Source organism: Anomalospiza imberbis, chromosome 2, assembly GCF_031753505.1.
Source record: "Anomalospiza imberbis isolate Cuckoo-Finch-1a 21T00152 chromosome 2, ASM3175350v1, whole genome shotgun sequence".
Lineage (NCBI taxonomy): Eukaryota > Metazoa > Chordata > Aves > Passeriformes > Viduidae > Anomalospiza > Anomalospiza imberbis.
Window position 1 is genome coordinate 25,584,634 of NC_089682.1, and position 24,089 is coordinate 25,608,722.

Consider the following 24,089-nt stretch of genomic DNA (forward strand, 5'->3'; position numbering starts at 1 on the left):
CATGTAGAGAAGAGCCTGGACTGAGCAGGTTTGGTGGCAGGACCTATGACCCCACTGAGCACCTACACTGGAACAGTCTGTTCCTAAGGACTGTGTCCCATGGGAAGGACCACACTGGAACAATTTGAAGAACTGCAGTCCATGGGAAGGACTCACATTGGAGAAGTTTGTGGAGGGTCCCCACAATGGAGCAGGGGAAAGATGAAGAGGAAGGAGCAGCAGAGACAAGGTGTGAGGAACTAACCACAGCCCCCATTCCCCATCCTCCTGCACTGCTGGAGGTAGAAGGTAGAGAATTGTGAGCAAAGTTAAGCCCAGGAAACAGGCAGAGGTGGGAGGAAAGTGTTTTTAAGATTTTGTTTTATTTCTCATTATCCTACTCTGATTTGATTTGTAATAAATTCAATTAACTTCCCCAAGTCGAGTCTGTTTTGCCAATGGCAGTAACTGGTGGGTGACTCTCCCTCTCGATCCACGAGCCTTTTGTTATATTTTCTTTCCTATCCAGGTTAGGAGGGGAGTGATAGAGAGGCTTGGGTGGTACTTGGCATCCAGCCAGAGTCAACCCGCCACAAGATATTAAAATTCCTTCAGCAATTTCAGTTGTCAAAGTCTGATATAACACCCTTAAAATCTTTTTAGCAAGTGCACTTGAACAGGAAAGAGGAAGTGTGATTTGTGTACCCTCAGTAATCCTTGAACATTTTGACTAGTTTTTCCTGTTCTTCCTTTTTTCTTAATAGACCTACCTGTACAAGAGAGAAGAATGAATAATGGCTTACTTCACAGAGTTTTCTTTAACACATACAAAATGCCACATAGGTTTCTCCCAGGGTACTGAACCTAACTCCAGCTACACTCTTGTTTTACAGAACAGATAAAATCAGAGTTCTACATCAAAAGAAGGCTACAGTCAGCTGAGGCATTTCCTAGTTAACCCTATTTTAGATGCAAGAGGTCTGTTTTCTCTGCTGATGATAATACAAACTTTGCAATCTCAAAAACAAAAATAACACCAAAAAAAAAAAAATTCAGAATTTATTTTAATGTCATTGTTCATCAAGCAGGAAGTTAGCTATTGTTAAAATTATCCAAAATTATAGCTGTTAGTTTAAGTGACTGCTAAAAGCCCTCAGTCACTGCTTTCAATGGTCTTGGAGTCAGCTTTTCATGGCTATGAACAAATGGGATGCAGATGTATCATTTTCACCATTTCATCATAACTGCAGTCCAGTTCTGGGCCTTCTTGCAAAGGAGATGGTCAGCTAACAGGATGAAATTTCTTAAACCTCAGCGAGAAATACCAAGCACGCCATCCTCACTGGATCTGCGGTCTTAATTTTGGTTTTTCCCCCTCTCAGCTCAACAGTGCTGCCACCTCTTCACAGAGCAGAGCCGCTGCAGAAATGTGAAACAAACAGCAGTCTATGTAAGTCACCTGGAGTGCTGTAATGAAAATGTATGTGAAACATGTGGCTCCCCCTTCAAACAATATTTTGGTGATTATTTGGATACTTCTGGGCTAATCTTAATAGTCAGGCTGAGCCTGACTGGAAGAACATTTGCCTGCTCTAACAATGATGGAAACCCCAGCTGCAGTATTTCTGCAAGAAGGAATGCTTTTGAGCAATACTGGCGTATTTCTATTGAAGGCAGGTTTGGAAGAACCAACACTTTGATACCTGGGGCACTCAGCAAAAAATTAAAAGACTTTTTAAAAAATTATTCTTCTTTTAAAATGCAAGAGAATTATAACCCTTTTGTCCTAATGATAGGGAAAGGGTTTTAAATTCCTGAGTGTTCCCTCCCTCTAGCCCCAAAATTTTTGTAGCTGTGGCACTGAATGCAGTCCCATTATTTTTAATGATATATCAGGACTGCGTAGAAGAATAGCATACCATATTTCAAAAGCTACACCCTTGGAAATCACAGAGCTCTTCAAGAAGCCACCAACGGGTTAAATGGTGACCTGACCAATTTGCTATGGTTCATTTGGTCTATGCTAATTGTTTTAAATGCTCACTTTGTGGCATATTCTTTACCGTGCTGATGGGAAGTGAGGCATATTTCTTTAGAGTAGGGATTCAAGTATTCATTTATATTGGAGAGACTTTTTCAGAAAGGTACAGGCACACCTCAGTAGTGCTATGTAAATAGGAATTAAGCTTCATCTTTTATCCAGTTTAAAGAAATACATGAAATAAATATTTTTCAAGTCCTTTTGCTTTGCTTGATTTTTCAATAACACGCTTTTTTCTCTATTCTTCTGCAATGCTTAAAATCAGATTGCTTCTTTCCCATTACCAAGCTCTTCTGTCTGCTTCTGTGGTGAGTGGTTTTTTGGTTTTTTATTCCTCTGGACCCTGACCTGGTAGTCATTGTTTTGTCTTTTCATCTTTGGGGTTTTTTTATTAGACTAGTCAGCCTTGATATTAGTCTTCCCAAAGCTACTATCCATTACACTGTCAGGAAAGCAAGCTGCCTTACAGTAGGCCAAGTGTCAACAGAAGGTGAGGCAGAAAATCAGCCACAATCTAAAGCTAATTACCCTGCCTAGAAGTTAATTAAATACTTGTTAGGAGCAGCAGGGTAGATCCTAATTAAACTTGTCTAATAACAGTATGCTGACATACTCTGACACTGGGAATTCCTACAGGGTTTAAATAATTGTACAAAGGGCAATAATACCTGTCACATCATGGTGTGCAGGCAAACCCTGAAGATGCACATTTCTCAGTATTTTCTGTATTAATTTGCCACATATTGTGCACTTCACGCGTGTTTAATTTACACATGTTTTAATTTTGGTGCCCTGGTTCCTTTTAAATGACTTTGCTGTTGCTGATCTAAGTGTAACCACTGCAAAGGGAGATGGTCATTAGTATTTCATTGTATCATTTAATACACTAAACCTGATAAAATCCTGCTGATTGTGACACCTCCAGGGTTACTTAAATACAGCTGGGGCCCCTTTATTCAGATTTTAAGACAGTAGTGATTTTAGTTGGAAATGAAGAGGAGCGGAGAACACGGCACACCTTGCTAGCCTTCCCACATCCGGGAAGGACCAAACTCTGACCAGCTACAGGCCGGTAATTTTACCAGCTGCAATTTCCATTCACTGAGTGCCACTGACAGAGACCTTTACCTCCACTGATAAGTGTGTCTTTAAGCAACATCTCTTTAAGCCATCAGATCTTCATTTTCATTCAAAACAAAAGGAAGGTGAAACAGCTAATAGGTGTAACTGCCAGACAAATTTAAGGGAAAAGGAGAGGAGAGGTGAAAACTAGAAGAAGCTGATAACAGAAACGAATCTCTGTCTTCTGATTATTTCCAGCCTTTCGACGGGCTGGAAATATTTTTGTTCCCAGACAGGAAAACACAATTTACCATCATTTCAAATAAATGAGGGTTCCCCACAAACCACAGCAGGGCTTTTGTCTAGTTTGTTTTAAGGGATTGTCTATGCCAGCGGTTTTAATACTGATTTAAAAGCTGCCGTTTGACCAGGTTCTGTTTTTCAACTGATGAGTTGTCACACTGCCTCGCGTGAGGGTTAATCCCCCATTGTGTTGCCAATGCCACCGCAAAGAAGGACTGTGACAGCAATTGCTGATAAAGCTTGTCTCTTCTCGAAAAGCCCGGACAGGCTGTGTCGCATGCTGATGGTTGTTTACCGCAGCAAAATGCTGAATGCCAATTTTAGGAGAGCGATGTTTCAAAACTTTTTGCCTTTTCTCCCAGTAAATTCAATTTTTCAGTGTTCCTTTCCTACCCTTGACTCAAGCACCCTTTTTAATAGGGGGTTAGGGCTCTTGGGTTGTAACCAGCAATGGATGCTTGACAGTAGATTTGCTGTTCCCATCATTAGAACCCTACTTGAAATGCCATGTCAGTGAAACTAATGAAATGGAGTGCCGTGATGTGAAACTAATCAGACATGGTAAAACTTTAGGGAGGGGGGAAATAAGAAACCTGCAAAGATTTAAGCCAATAGTAGTACTCTCATTTTGCACCCTCTCCCTGAACAGCAAGGATTAATGGAAAGATGTAAGAGCTCTGATCTTTTCTGGCAAGACTGTTGTAGAAATAATCAATTAACCTTGGGAGATCAAATTGACAGAGCTTAAGAGTGAAGTTATTTAAAATGCCAGATTATCTAGGCAGATGAATACATTTGTTGCAATACTAAAAGGAAAATGAAAGTCTTTTTCCAAACTTCGTTTTTCTGAACTGATTTAACATTATTTCCCCAGGAGTCAACTCTGCCTTTTTCAGTGTGCACTTTAACACATTAGAACAAAATGAGATTTGATGTACTCTATAAAGAGACTAGTGATTTTTCTCTCTTTTTTCAAGGAGTAGGAGGGTTATTATAGAAAATAGCTTATAGTAACCTCATGCTTTTAGCTCTTTACTTTTATTTATTTGACAATTTGATTATTTGGGTTCCTGTCCTCTGTGGTGATTTTGGTTGGTTTGCATTCTGGCTAAATCATCTGCTGCTTCTTTCATGGAGTAAGAATTCCTTCTTGCCTTAAAAATACAAAGAATGTAAAATATTTTATAATATCAGTTATTTTTAAGGAATAAAAGAATCCCATTACATATTCTTTAAATAATCAATTTAACCTCATTTGGTTTGAAGACATTAACATTTTATTTTATTAAAATGCTTTGGGCTGTGTTATTCAGACTGATAACCTCTCTACTATTTTATTGTATTAAGAAGAGGACAACATAAAGTTATAGCAGCATCAGGTTGTGACTAGACTCGGTGCTGCATGCTGCAGCTGTGTTCCTGCATATAATATGCCCAATGTAAGCATTCAAGCAACAACAATGCTGGTATTCTTGAAGGTAAGCATTCATTCACAAACAGTCTTAAGTCTTTCCTTCAAAGAGAATTTGTGATCAACTCATTGATTAAATTGGTACATAATCTATAATTTCAAGAGTAGCACATATTTCCCCTCATGAATTTTAAATCTATTGCTTTGTTAAATTGGAAAAGTTGTCTCCATTTCATTCCTTCATTCATACTATCATGCATTTAATCTCTGTTACTTTTTCTTTCTTCATTTATTTACAGTGCTGTAGGAGTTTATATCAAATACAGCAATTCAATTTGAGAATATACTAGAACTTAACCTTATTTTTATTATCTGAATATATACACTTAACTCCAAACTAGACCAAAAAATACAAATACTTTTAAGCCAGTAAGAAAACATTTGCACACAAAAACATTCAGGCTGAATTGTAAAGGTATAATGTATAAACCAGTTTAGATTGACCAAATTCATCCAGATGCCCTTTGCCAGCAGCCACACCAGTTTCAGAGACTGCCATCCCCAAAGTTATGTTTCCACACCAGCACAAGAGGTGACATAGTGAAATCAGGTAAAGTATGTGCATCCTAATCCCAGGCAAACTGAGACAGGTTATTTTAGTCAGCGCTAGCTGACTAAATCTTGAACTAACTTCATTCTCTCTGCCTGAGGCAGCGACATCCACTGAGCTCTTCTCCTGAGCTGCAATTCAACTGGCAGACAAGCAGTTGAGAGTGCTGTGATCAATCACTTCAGCTGGCTCCAGAAGAGCATCTCTCCATGCTCTCCTTCTTCCATTCCTTGACTATGTGGCCTCTCCTAACTCAGTCTTCCTCCAGACCATGATGCTATCAGACTAAGAAGGGAAGTGAGAAGAGGAAGCTCTTTTGGCGACTGGAACAGAAGACTAAAGGAATGGGGAACAGATAGAATGTAAAAAACAATGTATGAAGAAGGGGCTAGTTATGAAATAGATGTTTGGGGAAATTATTCTTTCAACTCAGAAGAACTGAGAGGAAAAGTCCTTTGCAAGGTCTTGAGTTTTTACATATGGACAGAAGTGCTAGAAACTGTCAGAGAAGGGATAGCTTTTATGGACAAGGAGTCATTAAAATGATGACTACACATCGCAGAAGTCACAAACTATTGGTCAATCCCTCATTAAAGATACTCAACACTCAGCCAAATGCTTTCTTAATATATTTCACAGTGAGTGCGGGTCCTTTCTCAAAGTTCAAGACAGTGCATCAAACATGAATGACACTTTTTGAAGTCTTTCAAATAGCAGGATTCTTTTACAACATAGTCTGGACAGGACATTCAAGGCAGCTTAAAATTAGTGGGTGTCTTAAAATTGTAAAAAATCTGCCCTGAAGATGAAAATGGGTTAGCAGCAAATGACAGTTCTTCCATAAGATAGAGCTAGAAGATCATTTGAAGATTAGAATTCTCCATACTTGAAAAAACTATCTTGGAAAAGACTTAAGGGTCGTGATGGATAGCAAACTGAACAGAAACTCTCAGTCCACTACTAAATTTAATTACTAGTACATACCTTCAATTCATAAAGAAATTAAAGTAGAAAGTAGGACCGCTGGATTGCTTTTCATATCCTCTGCTTGGTTGTCATGTCCTCGATTCAAGAGAAAGGAGAACAAATTAGAGGGAATTTAAGGAACTACAAGAATATTTTAAAACTTGGAAACAGGATTTAGAGTAAGAGAAATTCAACTAGTTTAATTGAAAAAAAGGAGGTTAAGAAGTGACTTGATGACAGTTTGAAAGCATAAACACAAGAAGATAAAATATGGTAGTGGAGAACTCTTCCAACTACAATACCAGTGTACAAAGTTAAAGGGTGACAAATAGTTTAGGAACAGCATATTTGTCCTCATAGCTAGTGCCTCAAACAATCTATAGCTATGGCTGATTCTCTGGTGCTGGATATTTTTACTTAAGACTTGACACATTATGAAATATTATCTACCTCACCAAATAAAACTTATTCTACAAAGAATGACCTCCTGTGCTATACCAGTTGTCATAACACCTGACTGCAATAGCTCTTTCTGGGTTTAAAATGCATGATGTTTCTAATCAATGACTGTAGCAAAGGTAAACTTAATAGAACACATTCTAGAAAAAAAAAAGGAATTACATGACCTTTTTTTTTTAAAAGTCCTTTATTGCCATCACTTGCCCCTGATTTTTAAAATTCACTTCTCCACCAACCACAGCCACTTGTGTATTGAAACCTTGTTGCCTAGCAATTGGCACTATTACAGGTTTTTTTTCTTTTCCAACTCCAGCTTTAAGATAATACAACAGAAATTATGGTTCTTGTGCCTCTCCTGGATAATCTGTATAAAACAATCTCCAGTCACTGCCAACATGGCTCCAGAAAGGAAGAGAATTGCTGCAAGTCCACGGTGTGTCAGTAGCACAGAGTGCTCTGGGTGATTGGTCCACTGGTCCTTACTCAGCAAAACCACTGTTTCACAGCCCACCTTTACAGGAATTCTTGGCCTTCACTATTCTTGACAAATAGCCACTAGAGGCAGGTGCCACGGAGTCTGCCAGAAAGGACAGTAATGACTCAGGGAACTCTGCAAATTTTTAAAGCAAGAAGGTACATCTCTAGCATGTACCACAGTCTTAGAGAGGGAATTCCAAATAGTATATATAGCAGAGTTTGAAGCCCCACAACTTGAAGGACTGAGTTTCTTCTATGCACATAAGAGGAAAACCAATGTCCAGAAAACATACCCATGTTTTGAAAGGAATGCTTGCTGCTTGCTTCCTGTCTTTTCTGTGCAAAGATGAGACAAGGCAGACCATGGAAACCAAACTGTGTTTTCTCTGCAAGAATCCACTCTAAATGCACCACAGCAGACCTTAAACTGTATGCACAGTTATCTCAGCCTAATGAGTAGTAGCCTTACTAAAACCATCAACATTACATTGCTGCTTCAATGTATACACTGATTAATTGCAGTCAAATCCTTAGATGCATCCTCAGCTGCCTACCTTTCTTTGACTATTACCATCTATTACAGCCTCAGGGAAGTGCAACCTGCCATCACATTTGCCCAGTGCAGGACTAATGGGTTTTGCCCCAGTAGATTCCTTTGGGATTGTATTTAACAATTTAGTATTTCTAATGATGCAAAGTGGTTATTTTTCCCAAAGTAAATATAGTTTAAGGAGACGGGGAATTATACAATTGTTCTGTTTTCCCATAAAAATAACTTTTAGTGTTTTTACCTTTGTTTTTCTCTTATGTAACACCAGAGCAGGTGATGTGTAAGAGAGAAAATTCTCATTCTAGAAAAGACAACTAACATAAATAGCAAAAGAATAAATGGGGGAAAAAACTGCAACAGCATAGTGAAATACATAGATGCAAACATCTACCCTCTGCCCTCAGACACTGAAGGACAATCTGTACAAGTCAAATCTGTCTAGAAATGACTGCTACTCCAAATTTCAGGTCTAGGGACATCTCCCATAAATCCACATTTTTAACTCACTTGTGACTGCATTTAAAAGCAGTAAAATTACTCAGAAGTACATCAGGCTAGGCAGGTGCTACCTGTGGCAGATTTGGCTTTTTTTTTAAGACCAGTGTGGGGTCAAACACAGTTAGAATAGGAATTTAGGACAGAAAATTCCCTCCTGCTAGGTTCTTATATAATCTGAGTTCTCATGTCAAGAAAGGTAATACTTGTTGCACTTACTTTTACCCATCTACATAAAAATACCTGGGAGAAAAGTATCTTGTAAGTGAAAAATGTTATAATCCTCAGTTTCATTTACAGTTACTAATTTGCTTTACTTTTGTATTATAGGAAGTAAGGAATCAGTCTTCTTGTGGAAGAGATTTGAAAACTTGCTCACATTAGTTCAGCAGCCAGTAACATTCAGACATTTCATAAGCAAACGTAATGTTTTTTTCAAACAAGAATCTAACAAATAGAGCATACAAGGTAGCATTAATACTTACCTGTCACATTTTTACTACAGGAAATTGGGTTTGGATGATGAGGAAAGAATACAGAAAACTAAAGGATAAGTAAAAGGAATTTAAAAAATGAGAAAAAATGGAGCAGGGGGAGAAAATAGACGGTTAAAATAGAAAAATGCTTTGCAAGGATATAAAATTAAAGTAAGGTAACAGCTACTTATTGAATAAAAGCACAAGAATCCACATTCTGTAATAAAGAAAGGATGAATTGAAGCAGCAATAGAAAGGATTAGAACAGAGATGCTTTAATATAATGCAGCTAGGAAAGAACGAAAGAACATTATAAAAAACTTTATAAAACAGTGGCAGACAGAAGGGAATTAGGGGAGACAGAAGAGATGAAAACAAAACAAAAAAAATTGAATGGCATACGTCCATTTACAAGGCAGCTCAGTGAAGGATGGAGGACTGGCCAAGTTTGCTCCATCTATTATTCTGTTTTACTGGAGGTCAAAAAATTATAAAGACAGAGTTAAAATGAGATGAGAAACAAGTGGATAGAAGATGGTGCACTTAATAGCCTCAAATTCTCTCTACCTATTAAGAGGATTGGAGCCTGGATTCCTAAAATGAGTAGCTTTATGCATCCATCTCCCTTTCATCTTTACTAGCTTTTGCCAAGTCTAACCAAGAGTGTCTTGGAGATATCTAATTTTTCTTGTTTCAAGGAACGCAGCCACTATGAAGAGGCAAGAAATCCAAATCAATCCCTACCCACCCATGACAGAAGATTGCGGCATATGCACAGATGTTCTCTCTTCAGAAAACAGTAAATAAACACTGTGAAGTTAATAAGCACAGATGCAGCACAGAAAAACCCACACGATGTGCTGCCTCTTGTTCAGCTGGTAGTTGGAGACAGAAGAGGGAACTGAAGAAACTGGTGATTTGTAGAAGGTTTATCATAGACCTTAAAAAATCTGGGATATTGTGTAGCATTTTAAGAAATGCTGGAGGGAGGTCAATGTATAGTAAAAGTGAGTTTGTGGAGAAGAACTGGATGCAGACAAGGGGAAGGAGATTCCTCGAGGACCTGGGGGGGAGCTAAGGCCACTGTGGAGGGGAAGTCACAGGACACAGGAAGGAAAAGCAGACTCCTTACAGCATGGTGCTCTAGGAATGTAGGATAGGAATCCATGGGAAGCCAGATTTTCACCCAGTCACTCCTCCTGAAACTACTTGTCTCCTCAGTATGCATAGTGTCTTCACCTGTGTGCTGATAAAAACTATACAGAATGAAATGCCATTAGACCATTAAATGCTTACTTAGAACAGTGTTTGAGGAAATTGTTCATGAAGTACAAATTTACAAAGGAAAACAAGTGGAAGCTGTATCAACTCTGAGGTGAAAAGACACTTTTCTAAGCTTAGTTACACTGATATAAATCAGAAATATTACCAGTTTGACATGATGCAAGAAGTTTTATAAACACTGGCAAAAGATAAAACATGCTTTTTCTGTGCAATGATGTCCACATTTTATTATTTTAGCTATGTCAAGAATTCTGGATATTCGTTTATAAAGAATAGCTTCCACTAGCACTGTAAAAAACCGTAACCAGAAGGTCATCAACAAGGGAGCTGAGAGAATAATATATCATGAATAATGTATTAAATTATTTCAGTCTTTATCTATTAATGAATTATTTTCAATCATCTTATAATTTTCTTGAATGTATTTGTAATTCAAAAGTAATCCCCAAGCAATTTCTCAAAAAAATTATTTCTCTAAATTTTTCCTGGTCTTTTTGTAGATAGAAAGTAGCTGAAATTTGAATTAAATTATTTTGGTTTTGATTTCTGTTCCCTGACAAACATATTTCTATCTAAGAACCAGGTTACCTATACAGCCTTAAAATCTTCACCATGAAATGTCTTCCTCTAATATTTTCTCCAAACATTACATTTCCACCAGTACCCTAATACGATGTTCATTGTGCTAGGGCAGTCACTGAAATTCAGCATTTAGAATCTACTGCCGTTCTCAGCACAATTTTTTCTTCCTAAAAGAACAACTGCTATGGGTTTTCACTTGCGTCTTTTAATTTAATTCATAAAAAGAATGTTGTCTTTCAGAACATATTGAGTGGTAGTGATGTAGTAGCTGATCAGATTTTTTTTCTCTGTACCAGGTTATAGTTAATTCATTATACCTTAACAGGAATCTTTGGTGGTCCAAAATAAACACAACTAATTTTCATTCTTCTTTCCAGAACAGCAAATAATACCTAGTTCCACTGACAATTTTTAGATATTGTGAGTTGGTTTAATCTTTATTTCTAATATGTTAAGCTATAATAGTGATGACTATATCTGCATTGGAATCCTGCAGTCATAATATAAGTGACTGGAAAATAGATTATTTTTCATTTTCATAGCATAGCCACAGATAAAAATATATACTGACATGCCAAATAAAAATAACCTATTTGTATAGATACTTAGCTCATACTTATTCCTTCTAGTGTGCAGAAATGTGCATAGGTCCCTTCTGTGTGAAGACTCAGCAGCCTTTTCTGAAATATCTAGGGGTGACAGATTTAGAAAATATTGGCAAAGGCTGTCTTATTTTGAAATTCAATTTTTCATCACTGATCGTGATAAGTGTCTGACAAGTCTGTATTACTTGTCCAAATTCTATGACCTCTAAAGACACACCTGTGTCTTCAAAAATAACGTTTTGGCCCTCATTTTGAGGTGTCCAGTTGGCAACTGTTAGTCTAACAATCTCTCAGTGTCCTAGTTTCAACTGGGATGGAGTTAATTTTCTTCCTAGTATCTGTTACAGTGCTGTGTTTTGGATTTAGCACAAGAATGATGTTGATAACATGCTGATGTTTTGGTTGTTGCTGAGTAGTTTTCAGTTTCCTGTGCTCTGCTACTGAGGAGCTGCACAAGAAGCCAGGAGGGAGCACAGCCAGGACACCTGACCTGAACTGGCCAGAGGGATATTCCATACCAGAGAATGCCAAGCTTGGTACATAAACTGGGCTTAACTGGCTGGGAGCCACTGATCACTGGTTGAAAATAGGCTGGGCACCAGTCAGTGGGTCGTGAGCAATTGTATTGTGCATCACTTGTTTGTCTTGAGTTCTAGTCCTCTTTTTTTTATCTTCCTTTTCATTACAATTAGTAGTAGTAGTACTAATAGTAGCATATTTTACTTAATTTCAAATTTTAAGCTGTTCTTATCTTAACCTATCAGTTTTATGTTTGTTCCAATTCTCTCCTTCCCATCCTATTGCAGGGGGGGCAGTAAACAAGAGGCTGCATGGTACTCAGTTGCCAACTGGTGTTAAACCACAACACTCTGGAATGGAAGGTTTGCCTACCTGAGGCACTGAGTAAAGAACACTCAAAAAATTGTGAATTTCCACACGTATATCATTGCTCTGTGTTTTTAAATGTCACTTAAAGTCGATTTCTAATAGACAAAATTTGTCCATCTGCATCTCTTAATTTACAACACAAAATGATGTAATTTCTATCAGGCTGACAAGAGAACATACCTTCTGAAAGGTAGTGAGTCTGTCCAGGTCTTCTTCAAGTTCCAAGCTCTTTTCTTTTGATCACTCACCCTTCACTCTTTTTTTTTTTTTTTTTTTTTTTTTTGGCACACCCTTTTTTTTTTCCCACTTCTCTAGCCATATGCAATGCCACTACCTACTCTGCCTAGGACCTGCTGCTATGCAAGGGAATTCATGAAGTGCACTGACAGACTTTGGATCAAGCTCTGACTATGGTACTACATCAGCTGCAAATTCTTTCTAACAGCTTCAACTGTTGCTAACCTGCTTCTCACGAGAAAAACCTTAGTGGGAGGACACAAACATCTGTAATGAAGGCTGACATCTAAGCACAGTCACTAAAATATTTTGGGTTTCTTGGCATCAGTTCTGACAGACAGCAGCTCTCAGTGAAAACATGGTATTTACTGGGATTCTTTCCTGGAAACATCAAACATACTTTAATCCAAGTACTAGTTTCTTGTGAATAGAATCAAAGAATTTAGGAAAGTGCTCAGGGACACAGACTTTCCAGATTCTATTTTAATTAAAGACTATAAATACTCACAAAAAGAGGCTTGCATTCAGCTTTAGGGATCAAGCTGAGTAATCCTCATTGGAAGCCTTCTTATATTTGTATGATCATGTTAGATCTAGATAAGACAGTGACTTATCTAAGGCAGAAAGTTGCAAAATCTCCATCACATTGTAAGAAAGCACATTCTGCCAGACTTTTTAATTCCAAAACAGGTCAGGTAGGCTCCTGTCCAGATGGCTCCCAAACCAACTAGAACCCTCCCTCAGCTCCCAAAGGACTCTACTGGAGAATACCAGTGACTTCAAACAGGTGTGAAATCCTGCCTGGCCCCAGCTGTATTGAGCACAAAACAGCCATCAGACAAAACCAAATATGCAATTCCTAATCTGGTTGCTGGAACTCAATCAGTGATCACCCATGGTGAGCAATATGAGCAAATGCAACAGGACTGACAAAAAAAAAAAAAAAAAGCAAGCAAAGGCAGACTGGTCCCTTTGCCCTACTCACGCAAATCCCTCCAAATGCAACCAAGGAGTGTGATGTGCAGCAGATACGCTGTATCACACAGACACAGGCTTTGCCTGCATGAATCAGAAAGACTGGATCCTGTGAGTAGTTTCAGCACGTGAGCCTTTATGTGACAGCAGAAAATATAAAGGGAGGGAGAGGAGCTAGTGATCATAAAACTTCCTGGCATCAACTGACACAGCAAGGGCAGAAAGGACACATCTAATTTTAATATTTCCTCCACAGGAGTGGTTTTGTCTTCCCCTCAGACAAAGTGAAGAGGCCTTCTCTGACCGTAAACTGTTCAGCAGTGACAATGCCTGACTTAGTAAAGGCAATTTATGATCATCTGGCAAAGTTTCCAATTTCCAATCTCCTTTTGCAGGATTAGACAGTCTTTGCAGCCTAGCAAACAGGGCACAATGGTGGGAAAAGAAGGATAGACTCCAGTCCATACAAAGAATGCCCCTTCCAGTAACATATCTTTATCCAGGTAGGTCAGATCCTGACCACCTCGGCCTCCTTATCAGCTTTTGCTGCTGCTGTTTTAAGCCATTTTGGCTCTGTGCATCAAGCACTCACCTCCACAGCCACCACACAGACCCTCTTTCAGACAGTCTTCTCCAGAGGCCACATAATCCCATTGGGAATGACCTCCAAAACTTGACAGCAATCCCTGTTTTAGATTGCTTCAAAGATCACTTTTCCACAGGAGTATACAAAAGTATGACCAGATCTGTGTTTTATATATATAAATTGTTAGCCTAACCCAAAATGTGTTCACTGGATTTGAAGAGAGAACTCCCATTTTACCTTCACAATGGTGCTGGAATGGTTGAATAAAGTGTTGCCCTGCTGCCCATATGCCATTCAGCTTCTGTCTGTCTTTTTGTTTACACTGGGAATACAATAGGAACTATAGTCCTTCCAATGCATCATTTATAAGTGTATTCTACCTCTGAATGTACAGACAGAACTGGCTCTGTGAATGAGCTCTGTGAATATTGCCAAGACACTGTGCTTTGTTCAGCATTATTCTTCACAATAGATACCACACTTTGGAAGTAATTTTAAAAAGGGAATCAAAATAGTGGTACTTTTAGCCTTTGTTTCTTTTATACCACACTGCATTCTCTGTCTCTCACTCAGCTGCTTCTATTATACTGACAAATTAAATAAACCACTCCATTGCTAAAGAGGCTTGGGCGGGCTGGGCTTCGGTACACTGCCGCACGAGGAAGTCGAAATAAACATTTATACCAGTTTTATTCTTAACAAATTTAAGCTAACTTTAGTCGAGCATCCTTTTTTGTTGGTTTTTACTTTTTTTTTAAGAATGAACGAAAGAAAGAAAGAAAAAGGGAATGGGGGAAAAAAAAGGAAGGAGTACTTCAAATTTTTGAGCCGATCTGCAGAATCAAGGGATGTGGCATCTGAAGCAATGAAGTAATGAGGAGCCATGTGTCCAGGTAATGAGCCTGATTTTTTTAGTGCTCCAGTATTTAGAAGCGCGTGCAAGTTCATTCCTGCTGTGGGGCCTCTGGGAGAGTGACTCGGTGAGTTATGGGCAAAGTGGTGTGGTACAAACAGGGTCCCTTGCAGAGGCTCGCTGTATGCAGCTCGCAAACTTCTGCAGTAAACTTTCCACTCGATCTGGGATCTACCTCTCCTGCTGCAGGCATAGCTCTGTTTTGGAAGGCGTTTGTTCGCATGCTCTTCAGCATACAGAAATAAGGGCAGGTGGGCGAGTGCTGAGAAAAGTGTGTTGGATGGCAAGAGCAGGTTGCGCTGATTACAGGTGTGTATTTGTAGACAGAGAGATGGAAAGTAGAAAAATGTCTTGGTTTGTAATTTGGCTATAGAACTATATTCCCACTGCACCTTTCGTAAAAAAGAGAAATAAGAAAATGCAGAAAGAGTGGCAATGTGGCCTTTACCTGCTTCAAGATGCTTTCTGACTCTTGGCTCTTTTCTTCAGCAGGCAGTAAACAGAGAGGAGAACTGGAGAGCAACTTGTGGTGGTCTGCTTGTGTGTAGATTAAGTGTGAAAGGTCATCTTCCACATTTGCAAGCGCTGGTGCAATGATGAGGATGTACGCTGTTTATAGAGGCTTGTCCGTATAGTCCAGTATTTTCGAAAATACTGTCAAACAAACAGCGTTATTTTCCCAAATGAGATCAGAGTAATGAGCACAATGTTGCCTGGGTTAGGTCTGAAAGCTCTCCCTGTACTCCTGGACTAGCTGTGTGTGAATAATGCAGGACGAGTCTCACTCTGCCAGCGCCTTTCCCCTCCTCTCCTAACAAAGCAGAGAACTTACAGGCAGGAGTCTGAGCTAGAAAGGGAACTCTTTTTTTTCCTTTTTTTTTTCTTTCTTTTTTTTTTTTTTTTGGAGCGGGGGGGGTTGTTTGTTTTAAAGGACCTTAGAAGTGGTCAACTTCATTCTGAAATCGGCACCAAATGCCAGCCATGGGCTGTGAAAAGCTGAGGTTCCTTTCCGAGGCAGGGAGGCTGCAAAACAGCCTGGGACCGCTCCAGCAGGGATGGCCTTTGGCGGTCAGGTCAGGCAGGGAGCACTTGGCAAGGAGTGATCAGGGCTTATTTTTTATTACTATAGAAAGACTTTTTAAAAGGGGGAAGGAAAGAAAACCCTTCAGGTGAAATTTCCTTCTATTGCCTAGCAAAATTCCCTTTAATTTGTCCCCAGGGCCATCCAGCCGCCTTGCAATTCCCCACTCCCGCCTCTGTCAACGCCAGCGGCGGGGGGGAGCTCCCTAGAGAAGGGAGCGGGAAAGCTGAAGGTCAGGGTTACCCACTGTGGCATGACTTTTAAGCTAAAGGGGGTTTTATTTCTCTTGTTGCCGTGTCAGGTTTAATTTGGCCTGCATTATTCCAAAAGGGTGGGCCTGCTCATGACAGGAGGGGGTTAAATGGGATTACAAGCTTTAGAGGTTGTCAGCAGCCACTGCTGCCTGGGGATGTAAAATTGCGATTTAATGGTCAGCTCTATCTGTATAGTATCAGTGGAAATCTGCTGTTTTCAGCAACTTAATAGGCACTGTGTTTTCAGGAAGGGCCGGTTTTGGGGGAGAGGGAGGCGGCGGGGAGAGCTGGCGCGGGCAGCCCCTCCAGCGGGCTGCGGTCAGCGGCTGGGCTGCCAGCACCCACAAGGGGCTCAGCTTCCCGATGGAAGCGGGCAGCTCCGCGCCTCGGCCCGGGCGAGGGCACACACGGCCAGGGGAGCGCCGGGGGGCGGCTGCGGGGACGGGTGGGCCAGGCAGGGAGGGGCGGCGGCCGCCAGAGGAGCCGCGGGCCGGGGGTGTCCGTGTGTGGGCTGTGCCGGGGCCGGGGCCGGGGGGTGAAACATGCTGAGGGCAGGCGGAGGGGCCCGGCCGGCGGACAGCGGCATTGTCTGCTCGCCAACGAGGGGTCAGCCCGGAAAGTTCAGGATTAGTAAATCTAATATCCTGTCAAAATTCTCATGGTAATGAGCCCCGGCCGGCGGAGCAGCCCGGCCCGGCGCTCCCCGCCAGCCATGTATGAGCAGGAGGCTGTGCTGCGCTGGCCCGGGCCGGGCCGGGCCGGAGAGCGGCGGGGCCGGCTCCAGGTCCTCTCCAGGGCTCTTGCTCGTTCCCAAACCCCCCTGCAGCAGCTTGGCCGCAGTGACAGCAATGGTCTGCGTTTGGATTTTCGTCTCCCTTGCAGGATATCCCCCGCACCCGGGGTTTCTGGCGTTAAAAATAAGGGAAGAGAGGCGAAATTATGATTGACCATACACATATTGTGTTATGTTTTTCGAAGGGCTTTTCTCTCATTTGCAGGGACGGTAAGTTTAAAACGGCAGACAGGAGGAGATAGGAAGAAAAGAAACCACTGTGCAAACCAGTAGGATTGCAATAAATAATAAACTGTGGGCCACAACAGTATTTTTTTGAGCTCACAGATAATATAAAAATACAGTTCCTAAGCAAGTAACAAAAAAGATGGGGGGAGGAGGGAGAGGAGGGGAAAAAAAGAAGGAGGGGGGAGAGAAAGTTCCTGTGCACTTTGTTCAAGGTTCTGCACCTCTCTAAGCAGCTGTCACATCCGTACATTATGGTACATTGAATCTGAATGAGGCTCTCCACATCAAAACCTTGCATCCATTATGATATCATCTCCTGCTCTAAGCTGTAATGCTTATTAATTCTGCACCCATACTCTCCAAGCTTCAGCAAATGTATTCCATCAGCCTAGCATTTAATTTAATTAGTACAGCTGGGCTCTCATTCTCCTTTCTGTGTCAGAGGTATTGTCAGCACGTTCTGCTATAACACAATTACTGATTGCTTTTAGATAGGCAGAAATATGATTAGGGTATTGGGTGACTGTATCATAAGCCTTATTAGATTCATTTGAAATCTGGAGATAAATAGGAAACTTTTATTTGCAGTGTAATGAGATTATGCTTATTAGGCCAAGGCCTCACAACCTTTTGCAAAGAACATAGTGTATCACTAGGATTATACTCTGGAACCACACTTTTTGCTCATAGCATCCAAGCAATTTCTCAGCAGCTTTGAGATTTAACTGTTGTAATCCTGTACACATTTTAGAATTGTTTTCTGGCTCAGTGGCTTTCTCCTTTCATAGAGTGCATGCACCTTCCACCATGTGTTTTCTTCTGCCTAAACCAAAAAATCAGGATGATGTTTTGCTCAAGAGAGGAAGGGTGTTTTGGTGAGCTTTGAACATGTATGGATGAGTAAACATGCGAATGCACTGAGGAGAAAAGTTTTTGCCAATATCAGTCTTTTTTCTTTTTTTTTTTTCAACTCTTTTTCCTTCAGTAGAAAGCTACAAAAAACATTTAATGTGCAGCAGTTTTCAGAAGGTAAAAAACATTGCTCTTGAGATACTTTGGAGATTGACTCTTGAGATAGAAATAATGAGTTAATTTTCTTGTGTAAAAACAATGGAAAGGCTGCACATTTCATGTCACTTCCAGAGAGTGCATTTAAATCTTAATGTATACATCACAACCTTTTGTGTTACACTAGCCTGACAAAGCATATGACACAGTGTTTAAGAAGCAAGAATTACATTTTTTAAAGTTCATTTATTACATGGATTCAGAATTCTGATCTGGTAATTTCTCTGTAACAATCAAAGGTACAAACAACCTATCACTGACTTGACAGGTTACAGAAAGGAGTCCATCAGTTTTAACATTGGTGTCAAATTTAGGTTTCATTCTCTTTCTGTGTAAGTTTTGCTGCAAACTCCAGTGGGAGTAAGATTAGGCTCTTACTGGATCCCTTTCCTTTCTGAGTGGTATTACCCAGCATGGAAGCATTTTGTAACTTGAGTGTCACAAAACCCCGAACCTAGTTTTGTATTCCTTGTTACATCACTTGCTCTGCAATTAAGATAAAAGAATTTGTCAGGCTGTCGGTGTCTCAGGCTAAGATCAGACTTGGAGAGGAAAATGTGGATTTGTGCTGTCATGGTATTTTTACTTGTGTTCGCCTAGCATTGAAAGCATGTTGCAAAGGCTGGCTTGTTTCTGTCATTAGCAAGTTCCATGTTACATTGTTTATCCCGAACATTTGTGGTATTTTAAAACTGGCATGGGGATAAGCTTTAAAGAGTCCAGGAGAAAGTTCTTAAAGATGACATTTCTGTATTTCTCATCTAGTTACTAAGGGAGCATCCAGAGAGTAGAGCTGTTGCCACAGCCCAGTGGACTCCTGAGTGTGATGTTCCTAGCCCTGCCTCCACTAGTACTTCTGCTGGCACATCATTGTGCAGGTCTTTGTGGTTCTCTAACTGGAGAATCTCATGCCGTAGCTACACTTTTAACTTTCCTGGGTAGGAATATGGATCAGTGTGCAATGGCTACTGACTTGCCTCAGGAGCCACAGTATGTGCCTAAGCAACAACAGCAAAAAGTTATTCCAGAGGAATGCTTCTTTAATTGGGAGACCTCAGTGTTTTGGAAAAAGAGAGGGATCATGCTCTTCATGTTAGGTGCAGGCAAGCTGAGGTACAAAACAGTGAATTGCTTCTAATTACGTATCAGCAGCATTGCTAGTGCCAAGTCTACTAAAAAGTAAAATAGTGAAAATCTTGCATTTGCACTACACATAAGAAACAGTTTATTATTGTATAGCTCAATAGAGATGCCACTTTATGTCAGGTGTAATTTGGAAATAGATGATTTTTCATGTAGTTTTAGAGGACTGAATATCTAGTTTCTTTCTGAAAAAAAAAAAAAAAATGGCAGCCCTGGTTTATAGTAGCTCCAAAAGGAGCAGAGATGATAAATGCCACAATTTTCCAGTATGTTGCTTCAAGAAAATATTTTAAAGTGTGTTATAATTGCTGTATGTGAGAATGAACTGGTGGTCCTGTTCATTTTTCCCCCGTCACTATCATCCTGATTTGCAGTGAGCAACAAGGTTATTCACATGTTCAGATTACACACATGCTTCGGTGCTCTGCTGGATCAAGGCCTAATTGACACCCTAATTGACAGGCTCAGTTGAGAGACTGAAGACTAAATTGGGCTTGGAAGCTGAAATGTGATGTATGTTTTTACCCTCAGAGGTGGTTTGTCCAGGCCGTATTTGAGATGTGTTACCAAATAATGTGTTCCACCTTCTGCTGTAGCTTTTGTTGCATTTCTTTTGTCGCCAGATAGAGGACTTCAGCTGCTGGGCAGAAAACCCAAATAAATAAGTTAGACCAAACTAAATGACATGGTGGATGCTAAATCGAAAAAAACAATTTTGTCTTTGGTCTTTCTAAAACAAGTTTGTTAAAAGAAATACAAACAGCCATTTATTTAAAACCAGATGATTAAATTAGTGTAACTAATTGTTAGATTTTTTTTATATAGGCTCAAAGGTAGAATCACAACAGAAGTAATTAGGGTAATTATTAAGGTCTTTGTTTTTCAAAGCCTCAGAGAATATTGCATGTTCATTCAAGTGATCTATATTTCCTATTTAAAAATATAGCATTTTCTCAAAGCTTTCATTTACAGGTATGTTTTTGGTAGTGTCATTTTATATTGTATCATGTCATCTTGCTCTCTTTCTACTTTGACGGTGTTTGTTATTCACAATGATGGCAATCAAAGGGGAAATGTTACTGGTAATTTCTGTGTGCACTTCTAACCCCCAAATATTTGTAGCAGTCATTTTCCTAAGGCGTTAGAGAATTTGAAGATGGGGCATGAATTTGCCTTGATCTCTTAGCAGAATGAGCTGTGTACATTAAGATACCAAAGCTAAGCATATTTATATACTCCTAAAGAAAATGCAGTGAGACATTATTTATAGAGTAACTGAAAAATTGAAGCAGCGCTTGTACCCTTTTAGTGACAAGGAAGGAAGAAAAATCTAGCTCTGTTTCATACTTTTTTCTTATTAAGACTAGTCTTTATAAAATGCAAAGAAAATCTACAAAGAAAATGTGAGCTTTACTGTGGAGAGGTTCTCAAAGGCTGTAAACTGAAAAATGAATTTGTACCAGAGAATTCTGAGGGAAAAAGAAGAACCAGCTTTGTGGACCCAGTTCTTACATGTTACTAATCACACAGGACACAGAGTGGCAGGATGGCTTCCAATATTTGTTGCTGGCACATTACACACACCATCTTTACAGGGCAATTGGACTGGTGTGGTCTCCTCCTGGATGGATTTAATGCTTGGATTTAAATCCAGATTCTTGTCTTGGTAAAGCCAGGTGTTTCTCTTGAATTCCTAAAATGCAAAATTGTGTTGTTCAGACAGAAAATAATGTTGCTTGCTAAATTAGCAAGTACCATTTCTCCTTCTTGTATTTTGATACTGCTGTAGCACTCAAAGAGTATGCACTGTATGTGTATTTAATGGAAACAAACACAAATGGGACCAAAATTCTCCCATCCAGATCCCTTACCACTCTAATGATGATCAACTGGAATATTGTTGGTGCCATTGTTTTAATAGGTACTTTCCACACTAGAATTAAAAATAGCCATTACATTTTTTATTTTCTTTTTTATTACTGCAAAAATGCACTAGTGATGATAGTAATACCTAATTCTTAATTTACTTGTACAATGGTAGATGCATAATGCATCCAGCTGTTATGGTCTGATGATGGCCTGCCTTTCTAAGTTACAAAAAGTTGATGCACTATGCAGCTGGCCAAACAACTGAGTGGAGAGAAAACAAGTTGATACAGTCATAAATAATGGAATGAACACAAGTTATCACATCACAACTGGAATAATTACAGCTCTGTATTTTAAAGTCACATCTGCATATATGTTAAAGTTTACATTTTACCCCCTTGGGCAAAATTTTTTTTCCCCACAAATTGTTATAGCCCTTCTTATTTGTGACCATTTAAGTGGACATTGATAAAGGTGAAATAATGCAGGCTCATTGCTGAACCACTGGGAGTATTGAGATGATGTAGATGTCTGCTAGAAGACCGAAAACAAAGGGTTACTCTGCTGAAACCTTTTGGCCAAATGACTGCACAAGCACTGTGCTCATGTGTTAGGACTCATCATTTTGTTGCTTGTCCACAATTGCAAAAACTAACTAGAGAAAATATAAACCTTCTTATTTTTGACTGAGTTTGATAAGCCTTGCTCTCTCTGTAGTACTCTTCCATGCTTCTAGCAATTATCCTAGGACAGCTAGGCAGGACTAGCTCTGCTGATGTTGATAAAAATCTTCCTTCTAGATCCTGTTTCTTCCACCCTCCCTTCCAAAAACGGTGCACCTTTTCCACATTTAAAATTACCAGTGGCTTTATGAAAAGGTGCTGTGAGAAGTTGCAATGCAGCAGAATTTAATCCCCTCCTTCTTGCAATATAGTCAGGATCTTATTCAGCTTTAGGGTGGGTATTTCCTAACCTGGTAGTCCATTACTTTACAAATTTGTGTGAAACTGATTTCAGAAGAAAGGGCTCACGTCTTAATAGACTTGGTCTTCTCTTCTATCATGTCATGGCACTGAATTGATATCCTGTGTCACGGAGTCTTATAGAGTTACCAGATTCATTTCTAAGGGTGAAAGAGTTGTTGGTCATATCCATAATATAAAATGCCTTTGCCTTCAGGCATTTTTGAAATGCATGCACTTTTCCATGGGCAAAGAAAATGTGAAAACTTGCATTAAAAATTATTAAATTCTGTAAAATTACTGTTAACTCTTACCTGCCTTCAGTTTCTGTTATGTACCAGCTGACATTCAAATAATGCATGACAACTCTTCTTGTTTTTTTGGTTTTTTTTTTTTTTTCCTTTCAAGATCCTTTTCTAATTATTGGCTTCTCTGCAGTGGTTTTTTTGGGTTTTTTTTTTTGGGATGGACTATGCCATTAATATTCCTACTAACCCTCTGCAGGTTCAAGCTTAGTGTATTTGAGCCCCTACTGTTAGACTTTTTCCTTGCCCAATGCAGCAGCAGCAGCCTGAAAATCTATGCTGATGGAGGTCATGTGTTGTGTTACATGCATTTTCTCTGCTCCTTCTCTCCACTTCAGTATTTATATATATTAATTTCTTTCCTGTTGTCTGCCACCATTTTTTATACTTGCAGAATATTATGGGGGCTGATGGTGAATACTTCTCTTCCCAGCTGCTTTCCTGTGTGCAATATGGAAAACAAACAGGAGAGTTAAGACTGTATTTCTCACTTCCAGTAACTGAGTCCTGGATTCTGTTGCTGAGACTGAATAGAACAGGGTACATGGTGAGTTTATTTCTGAGCATAGAGCTGCAGTAACTACATCTTGATTAAGAAATGCCACTAAAAGCCAGACGACTTAGATTTTATTCCAGTCTCTGATTTTTATTTTCCCTTTAGCGTGGACAGGAGTTCTGAAAAATGACTGCTGATTTGTTTAGAAATCTTACCAACACTTGAATGGGTCTTCTGGGATGGATGTCTTGTTGAGTTGTGTTGCAAAACTACCTGAGTATAGCTGCTGCTTATGTTAGCCAGTGTTCATAACCCAATTCCCCAACAAAGTACACTTTATTAAAGATGGATTTGTTGGTATTAATGTGCATATGCATAGAAACAAAATCCTAATCCAGAGCAAAATTTAGTGTCAGCTCTTTTCTCTACAATGTCTGGTAGCATCCATCTTCTGGGTAGTCTCTGTCCAATGACCCAATGCAAGCATGTGGGGACCTGTGGGTTTCACTTTGGAAAGTGTCAAATGTCTACCACTAAAACACTATCTCTTCCATCAGCCTGTTCTGAGATTAAATTAATTGTTTTTAACATAACATGCAAGTGTTTAAGAGACTCTGTATAACTATTGGTCAAAATTTCCCCAAATTTACATTTTTCAAAAGTTTGCAATTAAAACCCTATTTTTATTACAAACCTTCTAAAATTTGCAATGATGAATACAACAATTTTGTCACACTTGTGACTGGAGAATTTTCATAATGAAAAAAATGGGACACACTGGCATTTTACAAAATAACAAGGTAATAGAAAATTTTCTGTGGCATGTTTTTAACATATTTTAGTAATTATTGTTTCAGGTACCTCATGTTGTTAAATAATATTGTGGCCACTTTTTTGAATAAAACTGTATTGATGAAAATCAGATTCCAGATAAATTATCAGAAGTTACAGGAAGTCAAATGTTGAGAATAGTGATCAACATGATACATAC

General features: G+C 39.4%; 3 long non-coding RNA genes across 4 annotated transcripts in view; 2 read left to right on the top strand and 1 right to left on the bottom strand.

Moving 5' to 3' along the window:
- LOC137468434 (uncharacterized) overlaps nucleotides 1–24,089 on the top strand; it is a 386,683-nt gene that overhangs the window by 287,544 nt on the left and 75,050 nt on the right. The window lies entirely within an intron of this gene.
- LOC137468431 (uncharacterized) lies at nucleotides 6,395–15,802 on the bottom strand. Its single transcript, XR_010995934.1, has 3 exons — nucleotides 15,348–15,802; nucleotides 11,312–11,384; nucleotides 6,395–6,468 (listed from the first exon to the last, which is right to left on the bottom strand). It is a non-coding gene; the product is annotated as an uncharacterized lncRNA (long non-coding RNA).
- Nucleotides 17,426–24,089, top strand: part of LOC137468433 (uncharacterized) — a 43,755-nt gene continuing 37,091 nt past the window's right edge. Inside the window, exon 1 of the long non-coding RNA XR_010995935.1 lies at nucleotides 17,426–17,699. This is a non-coding gene — a long non-coding RNA (uncharacterized lncRNA). The remainder of the gene's footprint in view (nucleotides 17,700–24,089) is intronic.